This window comes from Arachis ipaensis, chromosome B04 (assembly GCF_000816755.2).
Source record: "Arachis ipaensis cultivar K30076 chromosome B04, Araip1.1, whole genome shotgun sequence".
Taxonomy (NCBI): domain Eukaryota; kingdom Viridiplantae; phylum Streptophyta; class Magnoliopsida; order Fabales; family Fabaceae; genus Arachis; species Arachis ipaensis.
The window spans coordinates 11,196,372-11,203,330 of NC_029788.2; the positions used below are offsets into that span (position 1 = coordinate 11,196,372).

The 6,959-nt window shown below is 36.0% G+C and overlaps 1 long non-coding RNA gene across 1 annotated transcript; it reads right to left on the reverse strand.

Annotated features, from left to right (window-relative positions):
* On the reverse strand, positions 5,643-6,434 carry LOC107637603. The gene is made up of 3 exons (XR_001619426.2): positions 6,121-6,434; positions 5,919-5,987; positions 5,643-5,706 (listed from the first exon to the last, which is right to left on the reverse strand). It is a non-coding gene; the product is annotated as an uncharacterized LOC107637603 (long non-coding RNA).

A 6,959-nucleotide genomic window follows, 5' to 3' on the forward strand; every position in this document is an offset into this window, starting at 1 on the left:
TATATATATATATAATAAATCCTGATTCTCTATAAACCACTAAGAGGTGCAAAATAAAACAAGTTATCAGGAGAGTTCTATACATATGATCATATATATAAACTATACATCAAAATAAAGCCCCAAAAATCTACTTCACTGCAGAACTCCAGACGCTTAGCAAGGTGCATCTCCAACTCCTCTAGAAATAGTGTAGCTTTTGATTGCAGGGATTGATAATGAGAGAATTATGCCAATTTGAAATTCACAAATTAAATTCCGTTGCAAGTATAGTCCAAACCGACAATGGATCCTCTCAATCAAATTTAATATTTCTAATACAAATTAACCGAGGGTAATTAAACCTCGGGTCATTCTTCTCTAGGAGTTGCAATGAAATGATCTATTATTGGCTATGGAGAAATAGGGGTTTGGATGATAGCAATTGGCAAGTAATGTAAATAGCAAGAAAGTAAATAGACAATAAAATAAAGATGCATGCAAGTAATTAAATGGAAAGCAATTAAAAGCAATGAAAATGAAAATTAAATGACAAAAGGGGCTCTTGGTGAGAATTGGGGAATTAAGGATTCCTATCCTAGTTATGGACCACAAACATGGCAACTGTGTGGAATTAATCCCAATTAGTCAATCCTACATCGAGAATTAGTCAAAAGGGCATAGTTGATCTCAATCCCCAAGTCCTAGCCAATTCTATTATTGGGAGGCTTAGAGTTAGGGGAATCCAAATCAACTAACAATCCTCACACAATGTGGAATGGACATTCACAACTCAATTTCACCCAAACACCCAATTTCTCAACCAAGAGTGTGAAAAACTAGGCAAAAACCCAACCAAGCATTTTATCAAACATTTAGTGGGTATGAAAAGAAAGCATGGTAAAATAGCAAGAAATAATAAAATCTACAACTACTAAAAGTAAGAAAATCATAATAACAACTGAATTAAATGGCAAAGAAACATAAAATATAAATTGCATTAATTGTAAATTAGAAGTAACAAAGTGTCATAAACATAAAAGAACAAAAGAAATGAAATAACAAATAGAAGGAAAGAACAAAGATGCAATAATAGTAAATGATAAGGAAAAGTAAATGGAGACAGAAATTAATAAGAGAAATTATAAGGAAACTAAACTAGAAACCCTAATTCTAGAGAGAAGGGGGAGCTTCTCTCTCTAGAAAATCTAACTACATGATGCTAAGCTAACCCTAATTGCTCCCCCCTTCATTCCTCTTCATCTTGGCTTCAAATAGATTTAGAAATGAGTTGGACTGGGTTCTGGTGGCCTAGAATTCGCCCCATCGATTTGCATTAATGAGGTCACGTGAGGCTCGTCACGCGTGCGCGTGGACGACGCGTGCGTGTCGCTGGCTAATTTCTCTCCCACGCGTACGCGTGGGTGATGCGTGCGTGTGGCTTGCAAATCTCTTCTCACGCGTACGTGTGAGTGACGCGTGCGCGTGGCCTTCAATTCTCCAAATGCTCATTTCTTCATGAATTTTTCACTTTGCATGCTTTTCTCTTCACTTCTTCTATCCCATACTTGCCTTGGAAACCTGAAATCACTTAACAAATACATCAAGGCACCACATGGAATTAAAGTGAATTAAATTTAGCTATTTTAATGCCTAAAAAACATGTTTTCACAATTAAGCACAAATCTAGGGAGAATTACAAAACTATGCTATTTCAATGGATACGTGCAAGAAAAGTTGATGAAATCCACGCAAATAGAGCAAATAAATATCATAAAATGTGGATTCATCAGAGATCATTGCCTTTCTAGAACTAAATTTGATTCCGACACTAAATTCACCATCTCTCGCCGCAACATTGCTTTCACTTATAAAATATGAACCACCGTTAGTCGGTCAAGCCTAAATAAAGAAATTGTAATGGTAACCTTTATTAATGAACATAACATACCCATATTCGCATACTCAGGAAATTCCGGAGTATGTATGGTTGCGAGATCCAGAGTTTACATAAAAGATGGAACATCAAAGGGATGATGGTTGACAAGTGCATCTGCTTTATTTTGCACCACTGGAATGCCTGCCTCGTCTCCGTCATTGTTTTTTTCATTGACTTCGTAGTTGGCTTCAAATTCCTCTTCACTGTCATTATTGTCTTCTTCCCAATCTTTATCTCCAAGCTCATCCATATTCACCTCCTTGCCAATTGCGTGCAGCCTCATATGCTGTTCAAACTCAACGTACAACTCTATTGTCGGCACGTGAAATCGGATTTGCTGATAAATATAGAACATCTGCTGCATACATGTGTCGTCAGTGATGGACATTATTTGAAACTATATTAGCCCACAAAATACTTGTACATGATTTCTGTATAAAATACCCTCTTCGAAATGTGACCTTGTATATTCTTACAAAGACCATTTTGCAACTCTACAAAACTCATGGTGCATGGAATAGCAAACAAAATTAAAATTGGCATTCACAAACAAAAATCACTCCTTCGTATGTGTTTGGTATGATCTCACCATTATTATATACCCCCAAATTTACAATACCTTCTATAATCTCAACTTCACCTCACCCAACTTTTTTGACACTACTAATTGTCAAAAAAAAAAAAAAAAAAACTAACAAGTATGAAAGATAGAGGAATGGGAGAGGTATGAAAGATAAAGGAATTGGCAATATCCATGGACCTTCGTGACCCGATCGATTCTTTTTCCATTATAACTTGCTCGAGGTTTTGTCTCGGATTCTTTGTTTGCAAAAGATTTAATTTTCTCCCCAATTCTATTTCTTACTCGCACGTAATCGTGCATGAACTTTGTACTCTCCAAGGCGAGCCTAATTTTGTTTTGATACAACCAAGCAATTCTTGAATCTTTGAAAACTAGCAGTCAAATTGCTTTTCTCTGTAAACTTGTGTTTCTTCAAAAATCGACAGAGACTTACTTAATTCAATATGCCTTGCTTCTTTCTAATCAAAGTGTTTGATTTAGCTTCTCTCCATGAGATACATCTTAATTCTTATCCTGTGTATTTATTAAAATTTTCTACAACTTTATTTAATCAGAACACAAGACATCCTTCCGATTTCTTACAAACACTGTTTGGGTTGTTCGTTCATCCTTTGAACTTAAAATATTTTCAGAAATCAACTTGAGCTTGATTTTGTATCGCGCACAATTCTTAGATATAACCCTCGGAGTGTTAGTTCCTTAGAACACGATTGGTGAACACAGAAGATGAAGCTTGAGAGTGTGAAGGATCATGGGGAGTTGTGAAGTTTAATTTCCACAGATTGAATAGTAAGGATACACCATTTGTATGGATGCTTGAATGCGAATGAAGCTTTCGAACATTGAAAGAAAGGAATTAACTACAATGCCAGTACTCGCAATTACCTGAACCTCACGAACCGTTTAAGACTTACTACAATACATTACCAAAGGGTTTTAGAGACGTGCTGATGCAATATTATGATCTACTGGTGGATGTCTGAGCAGAAAGTTTCTGAGTATTGTTTGGAGGACAATTAAGGAGAATGAATCGTTAAGTAAGTTCGGAATATTAGGTTGGAAGATGAGAAAGTGGATGGAAGTGTCAGACTGGATCAACTGCAAATGTTAAACAATTGTAAGGCTGGGAATTCGGAGAGCGCAGTAAGAGGATGAGAAGCTACTAAGAATATCAAAGCTTGTTGAGCAAGGCAATCAAGAAGAGATCAATGAAAAACAAGAATGAAATTTAAATGTATAAGAAAAGACTTAGTGTGCCAAATGTCGAAAGTAGACACGTAAACTATTGTACAAAGCACACATAAGCGAACCTTTGAACCTTTAATTCACCTTAAAGTTACTATGATGTATCACAAAAGTTGAAGTAGTGGTGCATATAACTTAGCGTTTGACAGGTTATAGGAAAGATTATTCTTTAGAAGCTTAAGCGTCGTAGGTCCCAAATCGAAAGCCAAGATAACGGAGAAAAACTAAGCAAATTCAAGTTGAGATTTTGACTGAGCAAAGCCGATAGGAAAGTTATGCGGACTGGGAGAGAAAACCTGGATAGTTTAAGGAAAGAAGTTACGCATTCTTTGAGGTTGCTTCAATAGGCTGGAATCGAGGGGCAATCAAGACTAAGGGGATGAATTTTTGGTTACCGACGGATTTTTTCTGTCGATAATTTACTGATAGATTTTTTTCATTACCGATAGATTTTTCCTCGATAATGGTCCCCTCCTTTTGCTAAAAACCATCAGATTTTCCGACAAATTTTCTGTCGATAATTTACAAATAGATTTTTTTCCTTTTATCGACAGATTTTCCCTCGGTAATCGTCACTTCAATTTTGCTTAAACCGTCTGATTTTTCGACAGATTTTTCATTGGTAAGTAGCGTCAAATTTTTCGACAGATTTTCTATCGATAATTGGAGCCTTGGAAAGCATTCCAAATTCTGAATATAGGCAAAAAATTCATCTGTAAATTCGTCAATAAGGTAAAACAATTTTTTTTAGATTTTTTTATCGAAAAATAAATTTATTTTCATACAAAATAAATATAAATTTAATGAATACAAATTTTCATCGAATTTTTATCTAACTTGTATCCAAACATTTATAGTGTTTCAAAATAACCAATATTTGATATTAGCAATAGAACCAAACATCATGTTTGGTTTTTACAAAGTATCAAGAACAAAAACAATAATACTAAGTTAATTAACAAAATTTCATTGAAATTTTTACATAAATACAAAGACAGAGTGATTAAAACAAGGCCAGCCGATATTTCAAATGTCATATCATTTCCATTATGCATTTACGCTAGCAAATTCTTTGGCCATTGCTAGTGGGTACCATTTTTACAAGAGACTGCATATATAGAGAACAGTAATTAATTTAGAAAATTGGATTTATCATAAACTACTACCTAGTACTTAGGACAAAGGGCAGAATTAAGAGTAGTAAATACTATATTCATAGGAATTTGATTTGTTGGTGCAGGAAGATTAAAGAAATATCTCACATAAACACCAAAATGGTTCACCTGATTCTAAAGTTCAATGTGTACCATGAGTAACCAAGAAAAACAAGACACAGACGTTCTTGAATTTCAGTAATAGAAAATGATAATTGGCAAAGATTTCTTGAATTACAGCAATCCTTTACCTTTGTTGTTGTTTTGGTGCAAACTTATCCACTAGTAGTTTTAGCTTCCTATATAATTCTATTTCTACTCTTTTATCACATAAATAAATAAACAACTATATATGTATCTTTGCCTCCTGGGCTGCCCTCCACACCTTGCCTCTCGATTTGGCATTGTTTGACCACAAATTAATTAAATAACAAACAATGTATACCCTGAGACTTTGAGAACATCTGAAGTTATTAACCTGATCAATTGCCTGGTTAGCTCCACAATCTAGCAGCTCTGGAGGTCGATCTGCTGTAAGTAAAAGAAGTGATTAACTTGTGACTTGAAGCAGCAACAACAAGAGGGGAAGACCGAGATCTAGGTGCTACACAGTACAAAAATACTAGAAAAAGAAAAAAAAATCACAAGCTTGGATCTATTAATGGAGAGAAGAATTATAATAATTTATTAGATCACCTCACCGTCAAACCCAGCTTTGAGCATTCTTCAACAATTAACGATACCCATACAGAATTGATATTGGCACACTCAACTAGTGAGGATGATAAGTTATTGGATTGATCCAACTGATAGTTAGACACATGATACATAACACGAAAAAGCTTCAGCAATTTTTCCAGCATTATAATAACAAAATTTCAATGCTCTTCATAATAGAATCAGAAATTAATGAGATATATCTATGCACATATATAGTTCTTGTTTTATGTTTTGCAAAGGGATTAGACGAATACTTAATGTATGCTTTTTCTGTATCTACAGACAAAACAATGCATACCATGTTATTTGAAATGGCATGGGTTGCTGAAAGCCTGACACAGAATTGACTGGAAGATGGAGACTCTTTCTACAATAGAATGGAGGATGACATTGAAAAATGATCATATGCAACAGAATGCAGAAGCATAAAACGATAGAAATACACACAAAAATGTGAACTTAATGCTAGTAAAAGCAGGAACAAGGAAAATACAAGATACCAGTTCCAAGATGTCAACCACGCTTTCTCTTCCCCCTGGTGTGATAGTGTTCATGTAGACCTAGCAGCTCATGCAGAAAAGCATACAACAACAGTTAATGCTGAGAACACACACCAATCAGAGATTTGAAGCAAGCTTTATATGGCCCAGATAGCTCATAACATATATATTTGGAACAAAAGCATTATGCTAATATATACTAATATTAAAAAATACATAGGAAAGCAGTAAATAAAGGAAAAACACTGGAACAACATACTTCAACCACTTTCAACTTATTTCAAAATACATGAAAGAGAGAGGAAAAGAAATTTTTTTACAATAAGCATCCGATGAGATAGTGAATGCAAATGCCTTATGCAAGGAACAGATACTCTTAGAATAAAAAGAATATACTATGATATCTACTATTATTTCCTTGTTTGTTTGGATTATGGTTTCTGTTGCGGCCTGGCCAAGGCCATTCACGGGTCAACCTGACCTACTGATGACCCGACCCAAACGGTCGGGCACGTACAGTTCACTCAGCGACCCGGACACGCGTCCTTGACGGCTCTCCACTGTAGCTGTGGGAGGAAGCTTCGAGGAAGGTGGGCCTGTCCTTGATGGCCCCACCTCTAACACGGTATAAATGGGGAAGGACCTCCCCCTCCCCCAAGGTACGTACATACACCATTCTACCCCTTTCTCGCCTGCACACTCTACTGACTTGTGCGTCGGAGTGTCTTTGCAGGTGACACCCCCCTTCACATCGAGAGCTCGGGATGTCGGTCCACTAACTTTTCCTTCGCCACCTGACCTCAGGTTACACCCCACCGAATCAACCGAGAACCACTCCT